At 44.5% G+C, this 22,053-nt stretch overlaps 1 pseudogene; it reads left to right on the top strand.

Annotated features, from left to right (window-relative positions):
- The first annotated feature begins 20,771 nt into the window (after positions 1-20,771).
- On the top strand, positions 20,772-21,184 carry LOC144695385 (small ribosomal subunit protein eS27 pseudogene; annotated as a pseudogene).
- The last annotated feature ends 869 nt before the right edge of the window (positions 21,185-22,053 follow it).

Raw genomic sequence — 22,053 nt, 5'->3', positions numbered from 1 at the left:
CTTCATCCAGGCGAGGCTGCTACTGCCAATCTGATTTTTCTAGTTTATGTGTAGTTTAAACTCACCCATGATTATTGCCATCCATTATCACAAGCACACAATATTTTCAGCTGCTTCATCAATGACCTTCCAGCCATCATAAGGTCAGAAGTTCACTAATGATTGCACAATGTTCAGCACCATTCGCGACTCCTCAGATACTGAAGCAGTCCATGCCCAAATGCAGCAAGACCTGGACAATATCCAGGCTTGGGCTGACAAGTGGCAAGTGACATTCGCGGCACACAAGTGCCAGACAATGACCATCTCCAGCAAGAGAGAATCTAACCATCACCCTTTGGTGTTCGGTGGCATTACCATCACTGAATCCCTCACGATCAACAGCCTAGGGGTTATCGTTGACCAGAAACTGAACTGGGGACTAGACATATAAATACTGTGGCTACGAGCAGGTCAGAGGCTGAGAATCCTGTGATGAGTAACTCACCTCCTGACTCCCCAAAGCCTAACCACCATCCACATTGCACAACTCAAGAATGTGATGGAATACTCCCCACTTACTTGGATGAGTGCAGCTCCCACAGCATTCAAGAAGCTTGACACCATCCAGGACAATGCAGCCCGCTTGATTGGCACCACATCCACAAACATTCACTCCCTTCACCACCGATGCACAGTAGCAGCAGTGTGTACCATCTACAAGATGCACTGCAGGAACTCACCAAGGCTCCTTAGACAGCACCTTTCAAATCCATGACCACTACCATCTAGAAGGACAAGGGCAGCAGATAGATGGGAACACCACCATCTAGAAATTCCCTTCCAAGTCACTCACCATCCTGACTTGGAAATATATCGCAGTTCCTTCACTGTCACTGGGTTGAAATGCTGGAACTCCTTTCCTAACAGCAGTGTGGGTGTACCTACACCACATGGACTGCAGCAGTTCAAGAAGGCAGCTCACCACCACCTTCTCAAGGGAAACTAGGGATGAGCAATATATGCTGGCCCAGCCAGCGAAGCCTACAGGCAATGCTCACGAGTGTTGTGCAAGGTTGTGTTCACTCACCTCCGAATTCCTCTCAAAGTTCAGGTCGCCAGATGCATGTGGCTTATATACAGCTGTGAAACACATTGGCATAGTGTCCAGATGATCCAGGGTGGTGGGATGATTCCCTGCTCCAAACTCCGTTCCCCAGCCATCAGTTCCATCTCTCTCCCCGGCAACAGTCTGAGATTAAGCCAGCCTGTTTGCATTTCTAGTGCCTCCACCAATTGACAAGATCATGGCTGATCATGCCTGATCCAAATCTTAATAAAGACATTGCAAGGGACTGTGAACACCTCCACCAGTGCCTGTGTCATGGCCACATTTATTATTTTATTTTATTCTTTTATTTATTTGTTCATATTTTTCTCCTTTTTCCCCAATCACCCACCCCTTCCTACAGGGCCACCTGTCACTTGTTTTTATGTTTTGCTTTCACAGAATGCTAACCCTTAATGTACTGTTGACACTTAACAGTGAGAGATTGCAATTGGCCTATGTCCATCAGGGAGGTGATTCCAATCTAGAATGTGAGATAAACCCAATGGGCAGAATTTTCCATGCCCACTAGCATCATGTGTGCCCGGCGACATCAACAGAAAATACGGTGAGAATGCCAAAAATCAGTTTGACAACATTGTGAAACCAATTTGCAATCGTCCACTCAGCCCATCGATGGCAGGCTGCATTTCCCACCATCGGACGTTGGGAACCTCATTGTAATACATCTGAGTATCATTATCAGGCTCGCTCACCGGAATCATCCCCTCTTCCAATGGATCGTCTGCTTAAATCATGCCATCGTGTTTCACAAATGCACATGAGTGATGTGCACTTGGCGAGCTGCTCTTTGCTCAGGACTTCAAGGTTTGTTTGCCTATCTTGCTTCGGGTAGCGCTCGCAGTCATCAGCACCAGGCTTTGCAGACAGGAGCACATCGCTTTTAGGGGGGCTCACGGCTCTCTAACTACCAGACCAGCCACAAGGCAGGGGTGACTTTGTATGGCTGCAGGGCTGGGCTTGCTGTGGAAGGGGGAGAAGTGGCGTCAGGCAAGGGAAGAGGCTACAGGGTGAGGGCTGCACTGAGGAAGGGGGGTATCCCAGGGTGTGTGCGGGAGCACAAGTTGTTCGGTGCAAGTGGCCTCAAGATGATGCGGGCTGAGGAGGCAATCTCAAGAGGAGATGAAGCCAGATGGAGGTGTGAGGGTGTGTGTGAAAGAGTGAGTGGTGATGTCCCTGGAGCTGGCAGTGAGTAAGAGGCCAGTGAATGTGTGATGGGCTTAAGTGTGTGAGTTTAGAGTGATGAGATGGTTTCCATACCCTGGCAGCACAGATGAGATCATTCATCCTCTATCTGCATTTTTGGCCAACTTCTTCTGTGCAGCCTTGGCACTGGTCACCACTGTCATCGCCTACAAGCTGGAGTGGTAATGTTGCTGCTCTTCCTGTGGCCAGAGTAGGGGTAAAGGGCATCACAGCGGGCCTCCACTGCATCCAAAGGCACTTGAGGGGTGCGTCACTAAACCTGGGGCCTGCAGTTTTCTTGCCTTTCGGGGTCATGTTATATTTGCAGCAGTCCTGGGCTGGAAGCACTGAGAGGTGTGTGCGCGGGAGCACTTTAAATATGGCATCTGGTGTGATGAAGTGGCAAGGTGACGGCATGGCAGGCAAATTGGAGCCTGCCCACCATTGAAACTGCGTGTTTCCCGGGAAGGCATAGTTAATGCAGCAAGTTTGGGACGATACAGCATGAGCAGCTGCCATTGCAGCCAGCCAGTAAAATGTCGTTTTACCTGCCCGCTACCGCACTTAGTGCAAATCTGGGACAATCCTGTCCAATGTTGACTGATAATATATCTTCTATGTGTGATGTGTAGAGGTGCAGGGTTGATTCTTCCACTTCTGCTGAACACCAGTGTCTGTTATGCTGTTGTAGGAGGGTGCTGAGTGGAGGCTAAACACTTACTTATGCACAAGGAGAGTGCGGGAATGACAGAAGGAGACAAGCAAAAGGAGGGCAGAGAAAAATAAATGTGAAAGACCATGGCTTTCCTCAAACAATATTTGTTGCCTGGTTACAAATTGGCAGTGGGATAACACTGGACCATCATGGCAGTTTATTTTTAATAGAACCTAGGGTAGATAACATTATTTTGAATTGCATCATGGACAATATATGATAATTTTTAGTAATGAACAAATAAAAATTGAAGGTGCATACTTTCAACAAGATTACAGGAACTCAGATTCCACTGACCCAGATTAGCTGTCAAATCTCGAATTGATATTCCAGAGAGAATTTATACCCAACTAAACAGCAGGGCAATGTATATTGCCTAGGGTTGCTGACTGAAGTTCTAACAATTCCACTCATACAGACCCTTTAACTGTAGAGATGAAGGAGGTTCCTAATTGTCTGACAGTTCCACTCTGTTTTAAAACCAGTTTCACTTAGCCTCAGAGGCTTTTGCTATTCTGCATCAAGATTGCTACTAAAAGGGCAGGAAGTGGAAAGTGACAAAAATGAATTGAGATGTATTTTAAAAAGATAATATAGCTGTAACCTATGTCTACCTAAAGCTGTATGTCTATGCGTCAACTTTATCTTGCTGGTTTGTCCAGTGTAATTATTCATGTGACGAATCTACTATTGATTAACTGAGGTTAAATGATGTAGTGTGATAGTTAAATTGGTTTCTAATAGGGATCTCAAAGGAACAGAATTTGTGATAGGAATATCCAAGATGGAGGAGTTGATTGGACAAGAAATGAGATTTTTCCCATGAGATCAGGATTCTGAAAGCAACAGCATGCAGTGCTTGAAACGGTAATGGGTAACATGAAGTTCAATGCAGGAATTTTTTCTGTAAATATGGAAATGTTTTTGAGGATTTTGCATTCTAAAATCTTGTAAGAAAATGTATACTTTTAAAGATTTGTATGAAAATGTTGTAGGATTCTTGCGAGCAATGTATATAAATAGTACAAATAGGATCTAGAGGCATTTTGAGATGTTTCTGGGAATTGTGGAATACATTGAGAAGGCAATCAGATGCGATTGAAATCAATTAAAAATAAAATTAGTCAGACACTTTTGGGTCAAGCAACTTTTCTTCCTATTCATTAAATGTCTGGTTTGCTCTTGCAGTAATTTCCTCTTCTGCCACACTTCTACTTTTAAAATCACTAGATTCTGTTATACATGAATTATAAATACTTTTTGTTGCTACAATGAGTCTAAAGTGATTTAACATTGCTTGTTTAATAGTTCAGCAACTGTAGTTATGCTGTCTGCCTATCTAAGGTTAGTTGCTTAACAATGAACTGCAATGAGTTGATGGCTTCTGCTGTAAGACTTTCCCTTGTTAAACAAACACTCTGGAATGTATGTAAATATTCATTAATTGAATAAATTGCCCTGTGTCAACTCTATTCAAGTTTGATTCTTAGAACTGAATGACATAACAATATTGCAAAAAAAAAGCCCTCAGGAATGTCACAATTACTTTATCAGTGTCACTTTATATAGGCGAATCTTATGTGCTGTGAGTGATTTTTTTAAAGATCATTCCTATGGTTCCCATGTGAGCTGAAAGCCTTTGCTTTCTGTCCTTTTTTTCCCTAGAGCTAGCCTCTTCATTTTAGTATTAGCATATATCTGAAACTAATTTATGTTTTATCTTTATTGTCTCTTGGTTTCTGGTAAGTCATTTCTATCGCATCCGACATTGGGTCTTATGAATTACTTCTTATTGATGGACTGAGTGTCACCAACGTCTTCAGTATAATTAAATGTTTAATAATAAATGATCCCTTATATTTTAGAAGTTGGATGGAAATGGAGGAACCAATTAATTATCCATCAGACATGAGGCTCAGTGATACAATGTCTGAGCCATGGATAGAAACTCTAGTCACATGCTCATAAACTTTAAACAATGCCTGAATAGTGATGGTGAGAATCCATTTTCTATCCAAGTTATCAGCCTGTAATGAATTCATGTTTGTTGTAGAGTGCTCCCAAGAGATCCATCATTATGTTAACATTGCACTTTGTAAAGGGATACTTATCAAACAAAGTTGAATAGACAAGGGAGCCACAAATGTTATTAATCTGTTGGTCATAAAATTGTAAAAGATCCTCTTACATGGCTGACCAGATTCCATATCTGAGTAACTGAGATCATACGACGGTCATGACATCTGTATTTAGACTCAAAAAAAGTTTTCAGAGTAGGTTGTACATTTGGAAATAAATTATTTCTTCAATTTTCACTGGTTTTAGCTGAAGTAAAAAAGCCTATCAGTTTTGATTCAAGGAAAAAATACACATTCATGCAGGGTTATGGGAGAAAGTGGGGTAATTGCTCATTTGGAGAGCTGACGAGGACACAATGGGACAAATGGCCCCCAGATTCTGTGATCCTGTAACTTACCTGGAATTTTACACATTCTCATTACTCTCTTACTTCTGTAGCATGCTCAAAAGGAAATCACTCTTTCACGATGATGTTGACATGTGGGCATAAAGCTTCCACGTTCATGATGAAGCTTCTGACCAGATGATGAGAGGGTGAGTTTGGGATTTTAATTAATTGATAAATAATAGCCCTGAATTTTCTTGGTGTCTATTATGCTATAAGGTATGTCATTCACCAGAAGAGAGAATTGAATTTACATATGAAGTGGTGCATGTTTTGGCATTCTAAAAGCACAGTGAGCAGCTTAGGCTCCAGGAAAATTCAATGCAGAAGCAGTGCAGCCTTTGTGGAGACTGGATTTGAATTAGAGCATTTGGAGCAGCAAACAAATGATGCTAAGATTCTTTCCTCAACCCCTTGGATTTTATCCACCCAAGGTATCTCTCAACCTCATCCAAAAGTATTTCTCGTGAGAATCAAGAAGTCACAGTCTCACTGTGTTTGTGAGACAGCAGGACAGCAAGAGGCTATGAAATTTTGACAGGTGGTTTTCCTTGATTGTTTTTTAGAATAATAACGGCTTAACCGCTGAAAATTCAGGAACAATATATTAAACACTTGACTCAAAAAACAACCGTCAGAAATACACACGAGAAAAAGATCAGCACAATGTGGGCCATTTGATGCCTATGTGTAGCAAAGCTAACTGTAATTGTCAGGTGCTCATGAAGGATGTAGTCCTTGACACTGTATCAAGTAAGGCCAATACAAAAAAACCAGTGTATGTAGTATATTTGGATTTTCCAAAGGCATTGTCAGGAAGATATAATAATTCTCATAATGCCATTGGAATTTATTGTAATGTAGAGTAATAGTGGAGTCTGTGTCTATGAGTCTATGTCAGTGTGTGGGTGTGTGTGACTTAATTGAGTTAAAGGCAGCTGGTCTGAAGGCGTTGATGTATTAGACGATAAGCTAGGTTTGAAATGCTAAGTAGGTAAACATAGGGGTAAAGGGAATATTTACATTTTTAAATAAACCAGACTAGATTTATTTCAAAGAAGTGGTGAAATGTGTCATTTAGTCAGGAGAAGTAAGAAACAGTGTGTTTATTTTTCCCAAAGATTACTAGTAAAATTGGCACTATGAGAGATTTTTATTATTAGAGAGGTAAAGGCCAAAGACATAGTGAAACAATGGGAATTTGCATTCAAAGGGGAAATTATGCATAAAGGAGTGAAAGCTGTGTGTAAAGGTAGGCATTCTAAGATCTAACAAGTGTGAAATGCCTCCAGAATCTAAGCCTCAAGCTGCTGTCTACAAATAACTGAAATTAAGAAAACTCACTTTGAATTGGATTGTTCAGAGTATCATGGGCAGAATTTTTAACTCAGCAGGTGGGCGCATGCCCAACCCGACTGAGTGTCAACTGACGCACAATGATGTCGGCTAAGCGTGCCGACATCGAGTGATAGCTTGGTCTGCGAGTGTGCGCCAAAGCCAGCAGCACGCCTGCCAACAATTAAAAGGCCTATTAAGGCCAGTAAATAACCAATTGTGCTTAATTTTTCACTGCCCGTTCAACCTAATTGTTGACGGGCAGGCGCCTTTGCATTTTTTTGGAAACCTCATCCATGGGTGGGATGAGGTTTCCAAAATCCAATACTAATGAAATAAAAACTTTAATTTTTAATTGAAAAAAAATGCCCCTGCTCTTGTGACAGAGTTACATGAGGGGACGTGTTCTTTAATAATTTTTCAATATATTCTTCATCTCCCTGAGGCAGCTCCATGCCTCAGGAAGATTATTCAGTGCTCTTTCGCACTCATGCATGAAGTTTACGCTAGGTCAGCTCACCCTCCTTCCCCCACCCACACAGTCAGGGCTCAACGCTGCCACTCGTGTATCATGCTGGGTGGGGGGCCTTAATTGGCCTGCCCGCATATAATCACGGAGCGTTGCCGATCACAGGCAGCAGTCAGCTTCTCGTCCGCCCCTGCCCGCCCCCGCCAATCCCACACGCCAAGTGCAAAATTCTGCCCCATATTTTTTTGCCCAGGTCTTTTAAAATCCATGTGTCTTACTGTTGCCTTAATGAAAGTCTGACTGGGAGTTAGATTAATTAGGGGATTTAGAAGTTATCATAGTATTAATTTGTAGATATATGCATGTATTTAAAATCATTTCTTCTATTAATATAGGTTTAATTTAGTTTTGTAAGAAACCTATAAGACTTGGTTGTCTTTTACTACTGAATTCAAGGCATCTATCTCAAAATTTATACAAATTGAAAAACAAATTGTGGCAGTTGTTTCAAGTTTCCCTCTGGGATTTGAGCAGCTCAGCATTTACCATCAGCTGTGCCATAACAACACTCATAAGGTGCCATACAAGAGGTTGTAACAGATTAGGATTCATGTTACAATGTATTGAGGATTGGTTACGAAGGCACTGGCTAATAGTGTCAGGCAGGTTTCAGTTAGTGGCACTCTTACCTCTGAGTCACAAGATTCTGGGTTCAAGTCCTGCTCTAAAGTTTGAGCACAAAAATCAAGACTGACACCCAGTGCAGTACAAAAGTGTGCTACACTGTCAGAGAAGCTTACTTTTGGCTGAGGTATTAAGGCCACACCTGCCTGCTTAAGTAGATGTAAACAATCCCATGGCACAATTTTGAAGTCGTGCAGGGGAGTTATCCCTGATATCCTAGCCATTTGTCACAAAATCAACAACACACAGTTGGATTATGTGATTAACCGCACAATTGTTTCTGAGAGTTTTCAATGTGCAAATTGGCTGCTGCATTTCCTATATTTCAACAAAGACTATCAAAACTAATTAATCAACTGTAAAACATTGATCAGGGATAGTCAACATGGCTTTGTCAGAGGGAGGTCATGCCTAACAAATTTGATTGAATTTTTTGAGGAGGTGACCAGGTGTGTAGATGAGGTTAGTGCAGTTGATGTAGTTTATATGGATTTCAGCAAAGCCTTTGACAAGGTCCCACATGGGAGATTTATAAAGAAGACAAATGCACATGGGATACAGGGTAATTTGATAAGGTGGATTCAAAATTGGCTTAGTTGTAGGAGGCAGAGGGTGATGACAGAAGGATGCTTTAGTGACTGGAAGGCAGTGTCCTGTGGCATACCACAGGGATCTGTGCTGGGTCCCCTATTTTTTGTTATTTATATAAATGACATAGATGACTATGTGAGGGGTAGGATTAGTAAGTTTGCGGATGACACAAAGATTGGCCAGGTGGTTAACAGTGAGGCTGAGTGTCTTGGACTACAGGAAGATATAGATGGGATGGTCAAATGGCCAGATAAGCGGCAGATGGAGTTTAACCCTGAAAAGTGTGAGGTGATACACTTTGGAAGGAGTAATTTGACAAGGAAATATTCAATGAGCTGCATGGCACTAGGAAGTTCTGAGGAACAAAGGGACCTTGGCGTGTGTGTCCATAGATCTCTGAAGGCAGAGGGGCATGTTAGCGGGGTGGTAAAAAAGGCATATGGGACATTTGCCTTTATCAATCGAGGCATAGATTACAAAAGTAGGGAGTTGGAGTTGCATATAACCTTGGTGAGGCCACAGCTGGAGTATTGTGTGCAGTTCTGGTCGCCACATTATAGGAAGAATGTGATTGCACTGGAGGGGGTGCAGAGGAGATTCACAAGGATGTTGCCTGGGATGAAACATTTAAGTTATGAAGAGAGGTTGGATAGACTTGAGTTGCTTTCGTTGGAGCAGAGAAGACTGAGGGGCAATCTGCTCGAGGTGTACAAGATTATGAGGGGCATGGACAGGGTGGATAGGGAGCAGCTATTCCCCTTAGTTGAAGGGTCAGTCACAAGAGGGCAAAAGTTCAAGCCGAGGGCAGGAGGTTGGGGGGATGTGAGGGGAAACTTTTTTACCCAGAGGATGGTGACGGTCTGGAATGCACTGCCTGGGAGGTGGTGGAGGCAGGTTGCCTCACATCCTTTAAAAAGTACCCAGATGAGCACTTGGCACATCATAACATTCAAGGCTATAGGCCAGGTGCTGGTAAATGGGATTAGGTAGGTAGTTCAGGTGTTTCTCACCTGTCGGTACAGACTCGATGGGCCGAAGGGCCTCTTCTGCACTGCGTGATTCTGTGATTTTGAGATGGTTGGTGTTTATGCCAAGCAATATATAAATGAAAGTCTTTCTTTCTTGCTTTTTTAATGGGTGGGAATCAAAGAATAGGCAGAAATGGGTCAATTTCAAGATAGCAGTTTGTAGCCAGTGGAGTGCTACAAGGATCAGTGCTTGGGCCTCAGAATTTACTTGATTCATTGTGATGAACTCTGCAGTTTGTAAAATGCTTGTACTTTCGACACATCTTCTGGACAATGTGAAGCTAAGATACTGATGGAAATGTGGGTGCACTTGGATTTCCCGACAATAGGCAGAATCATCCCAGGTTTGCACTAAGGGAAGAAAAAAAAACGTTTTACTGAGGGCCGCAATGGCGCCTTTTCACGCCATATCATCCCAATCTCATCTCATTAATCAAGCATTCGCAGGAAACTTGCCGCTTCACTGGCGAGCGGCCTCTGATTTGCTGGCCACACCATCACCTCACTGCTTCCTCAAGACGGGCGTCATATTCAAAGTGCAGCAGCGTGCATGTCTCACAGCGCTTCCAGCCCAGGGCTGCTGCACAGAAGACATGGTCCTGAAAGGCAAGAAGACTGCAGCCCCCCAATTCAGTGATGCATCAACGGAATGCTTTTTGGATGCCATGGAGGCCTACAGTGATGTCGTCTATCCCCGCTCTGACCACAGGACCGACAGCAAATCACCAATCCCGATTGGCTTGGGAGGCAGTGGCAATGGTGGTCAGTGCCAATGCTCTGTAAAAGAGGGCAGCCACCAAGTGTCGAAAGAGGATGAATGATCCCCTCCAATTTGCCAAGGTAAGGCACCCTTCTCATCACTCTCAACTCACACACTCACAAACCATTCACACATCCTCAGGGATCTTACTCACTGTCAGTTCAAGGGACATCACCATTCACTCTCTTATACACACCTTCATTGTCCTCATCCCATCCATGGGACCACTCACTACTGCCACAGGCCAGGCATACTTATCATATGGCCTGGCAAGCATCCTGCTGACGCTCTCTCCATTTATATTCATGCAGGACAAGCTGGCACACAAGAAAAGTGAGAGGTCACAGACTGGTGGGCAAATTCCTGATATCAATGTCCTCACAAAATTTGAAAATAGAGCCATCCAGCTGGCCAGCGAAGGTCTGGACCTTTCCTGTGCTGACGTTGATGTCAGCGATGCTCAACCAAGTGAGGATCCAGCAGTGCAACATTCATCAGGCAACCATGCTGTGAGTGATGTGTCCTGTTTCACAGGCCACTGCCATGCACTAATTATCTCTCCTTGCTTTCAAAGGCACACCTGGGAAACAGTCGAGGGAGTCCATGATCCAGGTCCTCAACTCAAGCCCTGAAGACACTTCAGGAGAGGAATCTGCTGAAAACCTCATTGAAGACCCATCAGACCCTCCTCCAGTGCAGAGACACACACCTCAGTGGGACCAAGCTCAGAGTTGCCTCGGGGTCACAACCTGGTGAGCACATTGCACTGTTTGATCTATAGCTGGTGATGGCAGGGACTTACCAGGTTTCCAGAACTCGGAGGACTGCAGGAGACCAGAAATCTGCTGAGTCCGAGTCAGCTGATGAACCTCTGGAGCTGCACTCCTCATGTTGCAAGGCACAATGGGGGAGTCCTTTCCCCTTCAGTCTGAGGTGATAGTGCCAGCATGCCAACGCACTGAGGTCAACACTGGTAAGATGGCGGTCGCCATGGGACCTTGGTCCAGAACATCGGTCCTACGCTACTGCGTGGGCTGAACTCCATCACTGACACCATAGTTGGCCTCCAACAGTGTCAACGCGAGAGGGGTGTGGGCAGCTTGATCTCGCTCCAGCTTCCCCTTCTCCTCAAGGAGTCAGCCAGGGGCCCTCGAGCACCCATAGGGTGGAGGATCAGCAGGTGCATGCTCCGCGGCCATCCGCCCAGGTTCCGGGAGTATCTGGCCCATCTGAATCCCCTCTTCCTGTGACCCCAGCAAGTCCAGGTCCACAGGCTAAGGAGGGTGCCACTGCCACACAGCAGGACCCCAAAGCAGGCCGGGGTCCTCCAGGTCTTGGCCCTCCAGAGGATGCCCATCAACTTCATCACGGGCTGCCTCCACCTCCACTGCAGATGTCGAGGGAGCATCAAGATGCAGCGACAGGGCTAGGAAGATTAAGAAGATGTAACTCTTTCAAGTTATCAACAGTCACAGATTGTAACTCTTTCGAGTACATTCACAGTTCTTGGTTTCCGGGAGTGGAACATGAACCCACAACCTTCTGATTCAAAGGCGTGGGTGCTATGAACTGAGCCAGAGCTGACACCTTGATTAAGAAGATGTAGTTACACAGCCTGGGCACGGGTGCTAATCACTTGTACATAACGTTCACTTTGTTAATAAACCCCCAATAATGTCTCCCTGCCTATGGCTCCTTGTTCTGATGAGCAGTGCTCGTGTCACTCAGATGTGAAACCTTGGTCCCTGCGCAAGACAAAGGCAGGTGTCTCAGTCCAGGGCCTCTTCCCTGTGCTCTGTGCAACATTCCCAGCCCACTAATGGTGTGACCTTCACTGTCACTGGCCACATCAGTCATGCCTGCACCTCAATGGGACTTATCATTGCTGCCAGAATGCCCTGGGCTGGAGCACAGAGTTCTGTCATTCTCTCTGTGCTCTCAGCACCTTTGAAGTGCGGCTGGCCCCTCTATCTCATCAGCAGTTGTGTTCAGTGACAGTGTGGTCCTGAAGGGGACAGTTCAGAAAGGCTGCCGTAGGATCAGGACAAATTAAGTTTCCCCACTGCATCTCCATGACATGACGCTGTTCACAGAGCACCAGCGAGCTGCCATCAGCCGGACAGAGTCAGATATTCACATAAGCTATGTGAGGATTTATGGAGTGTCCCCACTGCATGTCGTCATCATCCTCCTGAATGTAGGGGACTATGGGCATCCGCTGTGTTGCCATGACAGGAGCCTCTTCACAGAGAGTGTGTGCACTACCATCAGCCAGACAGGAGTCAAACGTTCACAGATGCAATGAGGATCTATGTGTCCCCTTACTGCACGTTGTCATCATCCTCCACGAATCTAGCAGCTACAAGGGCCTTCCGAATGCGTCCGCGTCATCTAGCCAGTGCGATGGCCTCATCGCCATCATCTTCGCCTTCAAGGACCTCTTCACCCTCATCACCATCGATGTCCTCCTCATTGGAGGAGACGTCCAGCTCCTCCATCTCCTCCTCAGCCAGCTCCTCTCCCCGTTGCAGCGCCAGGTTCTGAAGGGCAGAGCAGGCAACGACGATGCATGAGACCTTATGTGGACTACATTGCAGGGTTCCACCAGTCCGGTCCAGGCACCACAACCTCATTTTCAACATTCCGATGGTTTTCTCCACCAAAGTGCAAGTTGCAGCAGAAACCTCATTGTACCTTCTTTCTGATGCATTCTGAGGCTGCCACAAGGATGTCATCAGCCAAGTACTCTGTCGGTAGCTCTTGTCTCCAAGGAACCAATCCTGCAGCTTCTATGGACCCTGGATGACGTCAGGGATCTGAGACCTACTGAGAATGTAGGAATCGTGGACACCCCTTGGGAAGCATGCGCAGACCTGCAGGATGTGTTTGTGGTGATCTCACACCAGCTGAGCATTCAGGGCTTGTGGTTGATGTAGTTGACCAATTGTTGCCACGGATATCTGAGCGCCATGTGAGTGCAGTCGATGGCACCCTACACCTGTGGGAAAACCGGAGATCTGGGCAAATCCCAGTGCTCTTGCATCCTGGCTTTCCTGATCCTGGGTGAAATTCACAAAGTTGTGTGCCTTTGCGAAGCTGGCGTCTGTGACCTCATGGATGCATTTGTGCATGGAGGCTTGCGATAATCCACAGAACCCACCTGTCATACATCTATATGAAAGGAGCTACTGGTGTGAAAATTGAGCACTGCAGTGGATGCCTCACATGTCCCCATGGTGCCAAATCCTGCAGCAGGTGGCAGATGTGAATGACCAATTCCCTGGACATTCACAGGTTTCGGTGACACTGGTTCTCAGTCAACTACAGAAACGACAAGCACTGTCTACAGACCCTGGGTCTAGCTTGGCACTGACCAGTGATGGCTCGCTGTGGATCTTCAGAGGCATGTGCGGGAGTCCCTCCTTCTTACTGAGAGTGCAGCCCAATAAGTGAAGCATCCCTCTGCCCATCTAGGCACCTCTGTCACTCTCTTCTCCTTTGCCTCTGCTCTCTGTAAGCCATGAGGCATACAGCTAGGACACCAGGCTCCAAACTCCTGATGTACTCCTCCTGCAGGATGAAAGAGAGAGATGTGTGGGTTAGCATGGGTGTACTAAGAACCTCCCTTGGTTAAGTATAAAGGTACCTTAATGCAATCCAGAGGGCACTGGATACCACTTGGATGGCCAGAGTTTAGTGCGCTGCACGGCTGCCCCAAACCCCACCCACCTCTGCCCCACTCCACCTGACCAATTGGCAACAGCTACACCCACTGGGCTGCATGCTGTGCTCTCAGCTCAGGCACAGGCATTCTCCTAACCCGCACTGCAAGGCTGCACTGTTAGCCTGAACCATGGGGGAATCTGGTCCAAATCTGAATGATGGCATGGCAAAGGAGCTGTGAGTACCTCCACCAGTGACTGCTCCATGTCCAGCTTTCACAAGGAGATTGTACAACTTGCCCAGTTGTCCAACTGTTCTGCAGTCCACTAAACGCTCATTAGTTTGCAATCTGTTCCCGAGGGATGAAAATCTCTGGAACATTCGGTGGCACTTTCAGGCCTCTGAGATGTTTGAGTGGGGCAGATAAGCTAGAAGCTCGAGTCCAAGCATGTTAAAATGGCTGAGCCTAAACTGTCTCAGCTGCGGAGAATTGGTCACTTTATACAAGGTTTTCCTAATGCGTGGCCGCTTCCCTCCACACCACTGACCGCGCACATGCTTGTGCACAACATCAACCGCTTTGCAGCTCTTGCCCCCCACAATTCACCTCAACCGCAGTGCAGCTCTTGCTCCAGCACCGCACTATCAGCCAGCCGGGAAAATGATGCAACTTGCCTGTGCCCATGCCTGAACGCGTGGCGCCTCAACCTTGAGATCCAACAGGCGACCTCTCAAGCGCTGCATAACGTTACCCTGCACTCACCTCAAACTTCCCCTCAAAGTGCAGATCACCAGGTGCACGCCTTATAAATGCTGTTGTGAAACACATGCTCAGATGATCCAGCGAGCTGAGATGATAATGATATGCAGATGTATTACAATGAAGTTCCTGATGTGCGATGGCAGGAAACACAGCCTGCCATTGACCGGCAGAGCAGATGAGTGCTAGCTGGTTTCATGACGTCGTGAAACTGATTTTTGGCCTTCCCGCCATTTAGTCTGCTCATGCCACCATGATGCCCAATGCCAGCAGGCACAGAAAATTCCACCCAGTGCGTTCATTTCTGAGAACTGACCCAGTGCCTTGAAGTTGCTATCGAAATGAAAGCTAGGTGACCAAAAAAGACAAATTGAAGCGAATTGGGGTAACAACTTTCAGCCTGTTGTTCTGTAGAGAACATAAAGAACTCTTGGTATGTTCAGTTCTTTAGCAGTGGGGAGAACAGAGAAGGCTTTTGTACAAGGAGCTGCATGCATAATACAGTTAAAAAGGACAGAAAGCAGAAGACAATTTAAACCAGGGGTCGTAAATGTTAAAGTTCTCTTGCCACTGCTTCAGTTTAGCGGGAGCCAACTAGAGCGTTTAATAGGCTTCATTAAAGGGATGGAAGAAAGGACTCTCTGGTAACTTGTGCCATTGAGACTACCATGAACCTAGCTAAGGTGATTCAGCAGGAGCATTCCTTATTGGTGCTAATCATATCCAGGGAACTCAAATGGAATAAAGTTCCTTTAAAAGTGACTCGAGGGCCAAATCCAGTGAGTGGGAAAAGTGAAAGATCCTACATAGAGGAGGCAGAGCTTAAGGAACTTTGAGACAGCATATGGTGCCACATGTCTGCTGGGAGTGATACTGAGAATTGTGTGAGAATTATTCTCGTTGTATCAACTATTTAAAGTGAAATTTATAGTTTCTATTGAAATATGATTTGTCTGTTAATGCGTGCTTAATTCATGTTGACTTTTGGTTTTATTGCTACAATAAAAGTTTTAAACAGTGAAACCTTGTTCATCGGTTCCTCTCATCAGGCTGTTTGTAGATTTATTTCTTTCCAAGTTATTAGTCCCTAAGGGGATCAGAACATCATTCATGGGATGTGGGTATCACTGGCAAGGCTAGCATTGATTGCCTATCACTAACTGCCCTTGTGAGGATGGTAGTGAGCCACCTTCTTAAACCACAGAAGTCCATGTGGTGTAGGGACACCCACCATGCTGTTAGGGAGGCTGAGATTTGTGAGCGGTCTCCAAGAAAGCCAAAGAAGTGCCTACACACTTCAAAGTCTAGGAAGAAGTCAAACTCACTAGGTGCACACCACTTACACACAGTCGTAAAATCAAACATTCTAATTTCTAGCTAGCAGGGAACTTAATTTGGAGGGGTAGTTTAATTCTGGCCTTTTAATGAACATGCATGACATGCTAACTGACATTAGCATTTAATTAATTGGTTTCTTGGAATTGTTCATTAGGAAGCTCAACCTGCCTTTAATCTGCCTTTAGAGTCCAGAGAACTTAATTGCTAAAGTTCATCCCACTGTTGGGAAACTGATTTTTGGCCTCCCACCAAATTAATTTCCCCTGCCCAACAAGCACCTTGCTGCTGGCGGGACTGGCAGATTCCACCCTGTATATCTGTTGGTATTAAAATTCACAAAGTATGACAAGCAGAGGCTATGGAAAATCCAACCATGTTCAACAACACATAATTAGAATTTAAAGGTGGGAAAATTGATAGAAGGCACTAGGTTCCTGAACAAAATCCTTCCTGAGGCTTCAATGCCCAAAAAAAATTCAATTCATTGTGCCTCATTCAAAAAGGGTGATGAGCTGCTGCAGACATGCCAGCTGCAGCAACTGTATGATTAATTTGTGGATGTTTGAAAGTGTGTAGAATGTGTGATAAGGTGTTCACGTTTCTCTCACTTTCCCCTGATTCCATTTTTTTCTAGGGGATGGGGCATGCCATGCCCAGTAAGGACATTATATTCTTAAGTTTCAAGATGTAACTTCAGTCAATGTGGACATTTTGAAATTGGCTTTAAAAAGTGGATAATGTTCATCAAAGATGGTGCCCAAAAGTCAGATGACCATCTGTGATTTCTGCACAAAGGATTAACTGAGCATGCTTCCGTAAAGCCCTTAAAATGTAAATTACCTTCTCTTCTCTGAACAGCCATGCTGAAGTTGAAACCACTTGTAGAATTTACAGCCCCATTGTTTGTGTTTTTACCAAAACTCAAAATCAAAAGTCTCCAAGATGCAAATTCTGCAAGCTCAACCCTTAACAAAGAGAGGTGAAGAGAAACCAGTTTATCACATACAGTTGTGAACAGCCACCATTAAACCCCCATTGTGTAGCAATGGCTTATAACTTCTAATCATTCCTGTGGGCAATAAAAGTATTGATCGAAACTGAGTTCTGATAACAAATCTTCAAGAACCAGATGGAATCAGAACAGTCTGGAATTCTTCAGGACAAGAAGGACCATTCCTCCAGCCAGAAGACCAGAACCCTACCTAACAACCAGTCAACCCAGGCAGAGTGAGGGGGGCTAATTCATTTTCACCTGCAATGATTCGCTGCTACAGGAACCCAGCCATAACCTCATCTGGAAATCCAGGGACTTCCAACTTCCATTCATTTCCAGAGAAGCACAAGACAGGGCCCATCCAGACCTGCATCTTAAAGGACTGTTTAACCATGTGATTTGTTTCTTGTTATTCTGTTAATAATCTAGCATGTATGCTTCAGCCTCTAGAATCTTTCTCTATTTGTGTGTGTTTGCCCGTGTACATGAGGGAATGAGTGTTCTTTGTGTTGCATTTACATTTCGGAGTGTTGTATGAATAAACAGAACTTTTCTCCTGATTTAAACTTACCTGGAAGTCAGCTTCATGTCTATTACTTAAAGTCTCAACACTCAAATGTGTTTTAAACACTGCCTCTAAAATACATATCTCATAGCAGATAATTGAGAGGTGAGGAGAAAAAGGAAAAGGTATCCCACCATCTCTCTTCTGTCCATAACACTTCCTGTTTTTCCAGGTTCCTTGCTGTGGATAGTCATCATGCTCTCTTCCCATTTCCACATATATATATCAGGGCCATTGTAATTGTTTGTTTAAGAATTTTGTTTAATTAAAACCTGCCCAGCATGACGTCCGCAAGGAAGCGCTATGCGCTCCCTGTGCGGGTGGGGGAGGGAATTCCTAAACCGAGAATGCACTCTTTTGAGCATGTGCGCAAAAGAATGCACTCATCTCCCCGAGGCTAAGTGCTGCCTCAGGGAAATCGGCGCCAAATTTAAAAATGTTAACAATAGAAAAAAAAGTTCCCCTGACGTGTCCCCTCATGTGACACTGACACATGAGTTGGGACATGTCCATCACTTTCATTGACACTTTTATTAAAAATGTAAAAACCTACATGGAACCTCATCCCGGCCGTGGATGAGATTTCATGCTTTTTCCAATGCCCGCCGGGGTTCCCGGCCTGTCCGCCAACCTTAAGGTTGGACAGGCAGGTTCATTAAGTGCTTTAATTACTTTGTCAATGGCCTCAGTTGGCCATTGACAGGTTGGCAGGTGCACAACTGATTCTGCTGAGCCTCCGCCAATTGAAAATTGAAATAAGACAGGGTGACATCGGGAGTTCCGCCCGACATCATCCCGCGTCATTTTACGCATCGGTGAGCGGGCCTCGCCCCCCACTCACCGACCGGGAAATCTCTCCAGTTTGAAAATCTATTGTTCAGAAACATCAGTGTCTGGAAATTTTTTGAGCAGACCCAAAAAACCCAGCATTATTTTAGTACAGTACTTCAGAAGCAGAAACATGGAAAATACAATATTTGGATAAGCAAAACCATTTTTATTACTGTTTTATAACGTTTTATCACTGTTTTATGCTTCAGGAGAATATTTATACCTATAGTGTTTTCCGGTTCACAAACTTTTGGTTAAGTAGTCTGATGTCGTGGTATAATCCAGAAAATTCTTAAATCCAGGAATTATTTGGTCCCAAGCATTCCGGACTGAAATTACAGTGCATTTAATTTTTGCTGTAAAACAAACTTAGATGAAAGTTAATTAACACATTCAAAATATTGAAGACTTTTGATGCCATAAACTAGCAGAGATTGTTTTCATTGGCAGGCAGGTCGCTAACCAGAGGACATAGATTTAAAATGATCAGCAACAAAACCAAAGGGAAATGAGGAGAATTTTCACTTGCATTGAGTTGTTGTGATCTGGAATGCACTTCTTGAGAGTGGAGTGGAAGCAGATTCAAATGCAAATTGGATATATATTTGAAAGGGAAACTATGGGGAAAGAACAGGAAAGTGGGCAATGTTCTCTCTTAGATATGTGGTTGCACTACCAACTCAAAAGTTCCTACACAGAACGGGCACAAGTTATCCCCTTTAAGTCACTGCGTGTATGCATGCTCGGCTGCACAAACGTTTTAAAGAGCTCTTGCTCTTAAATAATTCACTCACGCACTCCAAAACAAAAATAGAGGGAACATTGGAGGTGGGACCAATTAGATAACTCAAAGATGCAGCACAGGCACAATGGGTCTAAAGGCCTTCTTCTGTACTATATCATTCTATAATTCAATACTGTGATTAGCTATAATTGTTTTCCATTTTCTTGTTCTCTGTATTCAATTTTACAGAATTACTTACGTCTATATTGAGCCTATTTGTTCTGTTCTACAGATACTGATGCGCAAGAGTGGATTAGATCTGTGGCTGAAGCATTGCTAATGTTTCTTAACTCAGCTACCTTTGTTGTGCAGCATTGGTTCCAGTGCCCATTAAAAAAAATCTCAACATTTGGCCTGGCCTCTTCAGCAAGGATCATCTAATTTACAAGTAAGTAGTTCATGTGTGGAATTATAATGTGAAAATCATGGCAAGGTATTTGAATGTTCTAGGAACTTCTGTCTGCAGAAAATTGGATTACAAAAGGCATGAAATTGTCCTGCATTCAGTTAAACCAGTTTCACATTGGGCTACTTTTAAGGTATGATAGCTATCAATGAAATTACTAGGTTTCAGATGCCTGGTTGTATCTGTATGACACTCATACCTTTCAGTAATGCACATCAGAACATTTAATGGTATAGTTTATTTGAAAAGGGATAGCATTGTGTACTTTAGAAATAATATTTAAATTGTAAATTATGAATTGTTTTTCAATATAGGCTATTGAATTTTAATAAAGAGGTCAATACCTGAAGGAATTTATTTGTAAGCCTTTATTTTTCCCACTTTAATGCAAACTACATTGGAGATCATTGGAGATATTCAAAGGATGACCTTTCTGAATGTGATGTGCTCTTAACCCAGTTCAATCCCAGTAATAATGCTATTGGTTATTAGTTTGGCAGCATTGCAATTTTCTCAAATGGTTCAAGCTGATTAGTAAAGAGTGCTGATTATTGCTGGCCATTAATCAGCAGGTGCACTCTTCATTGCTGTTTTACTGAATAACAGATACATTAAATGTTCTAGAGGTGGTCAGTTCACATCAATCAATATAACACCAATTTAACCAAAAATATGTAACTCTAGTTTACTGGTATCTCTGACAATAATCACAATTAGGAGGCTCTGAATGTTGGACGGAGGGGTGAGGCTTGTTGTAGCATGGAGTATGGAAATATAAATTAAGCAACAGGCTAGTTCTGGTTGGAGAGTAATCAGAAAAGTGTAGTGGAGTATTATGTGATAGAAAATATCATTGACACTGAAAGGAAGGATCCACAAGACAGTTGTCAGACTGGACTCGTCATATAGTGCAGAAACTTGGGCAACATCAGGTGTCAGCTGTGGCTCAGTTCATAGCACCCTCGCCTTTGAATCAGAGGGTTGTGGGTTCATGTCCCACTCCCGGAAACCAAGAACTGTGATTGTACTCGAAAAGAGTTTCAATCTGTGACTGTTGATAACTCAAAAGAGTATCAAGAGCCAGCGAATCCATGCTAAAGATGCCTCTGGCAAAAGATTTGTTGCATCTGTCACCCGAGGAGGAGAAGAGGAAATACATGAAGAAGCATCTGGTGCAAAGTCCTAATCCTACTTCATGGATGTCAGGTGTCCTGGTTGCTACAAAATCACTACTGTGTTCAGCCACGCACAGACTGTAGTGTTGTGTGTCGGATGCTCCACTATAATCTGCCAGCCCACCAAAGGAAAGATCAGGTTAACAGAAGACATTTCCTTCAGAAGAAAGCAGCACTAAAAATAAAAGTTGGCATTTGAGGATGGGTGAGACTACACACAGCTGGGCATCTGGAGTCTGGCTGAGGGATCCTGATTCACTTCCTTGGGATCTGGATGGCAGTATGGGAGATATGTAACTGGGAGAAGGAGGGTGTGCGTCAGTGTCCCGAAGCCTTGCCCATCTGGTTTAGATTAGCTTTTTTTTTGGACCCTCTTGCTGGTCTTAAGTTATTTCTTAGAATTGTCAAATAAAGTGACATAACGTATTGAAAAAAAAATCAAGAGCAGAGGAACAATGACTGGATACTAATGAGTTGCAGATGCTGAGATGGATATGTGGAGCAACAAGACAAAATCGGGAACGGCACATCAATGGGTGAGTGAGGATTGTGGGAGCATTAAAGAAAGTTGGTGGGGACATGGGTGCAGACACAGACCCTGAGGGTGGGAAGGAGGAGGTCAGGGACGTCAATGTGGATGGGGGGGGTGGGATTTTCAGGGAAGTAGGGAACATGCACATTCACCTGGACATCCTGGAATGATGAGGGATTGGGCTGTGGGGTAACGGTGATGATACAAGTGGAGTCAACTGTGATGGGGGAAAGGACATGGGTGACTGGGGGAGGGAAAAGGATGGGGGAGACCAAGGAGAAACTTGACTATGACCATATTTTTTAAATCAAAAGTGAGCAGAGCCTTATGTTGGACAGGCAGAGATGCATGCATGGAGGTCTTCGTGGGAAGGATAGCGGATGCCATGAAGACCCTGGTCCAGCAGAATGCAGAAATGCACACAGACTTGCACTCCATCTCGGTAGCCATGAGTGAGTTTCTGCAGTGGTAACGCAAGGGGAAAACTGGACATCTCAACACCCCTCCAGGTGCTCCTTTTCCTCAGGAGTCCGGGGAGCTCGGGCGCCTGAAGGAAGGTGGAGCAGCAGCTGGACACTTCTGGGCCATCCACGCAGGAATCTCAGAGGCTGTCCGCTCCTTCTGAGTCCCCTTAGCCTGTGACCTCCTTCAACCTCATCCTCTGTC

The sequence above is a fragment of the Cetorhinus maximus genome, chromosome 21 (assembly GCF_964194155.1).
Source record: "Cetorhinus maximus chromosome 21, sCetMax3.hap1.1, whole genome shotgun sequence".
NCBI lineage: Eukaryota > Metazoa > Chordata > Chondrichthyes > Lamniformes > Cetorhinidae > Cetorhinus > Cetorhinus maximus.
This window is presented reverse-complemented; position numbering and strand designations above follow the sequence as displayed.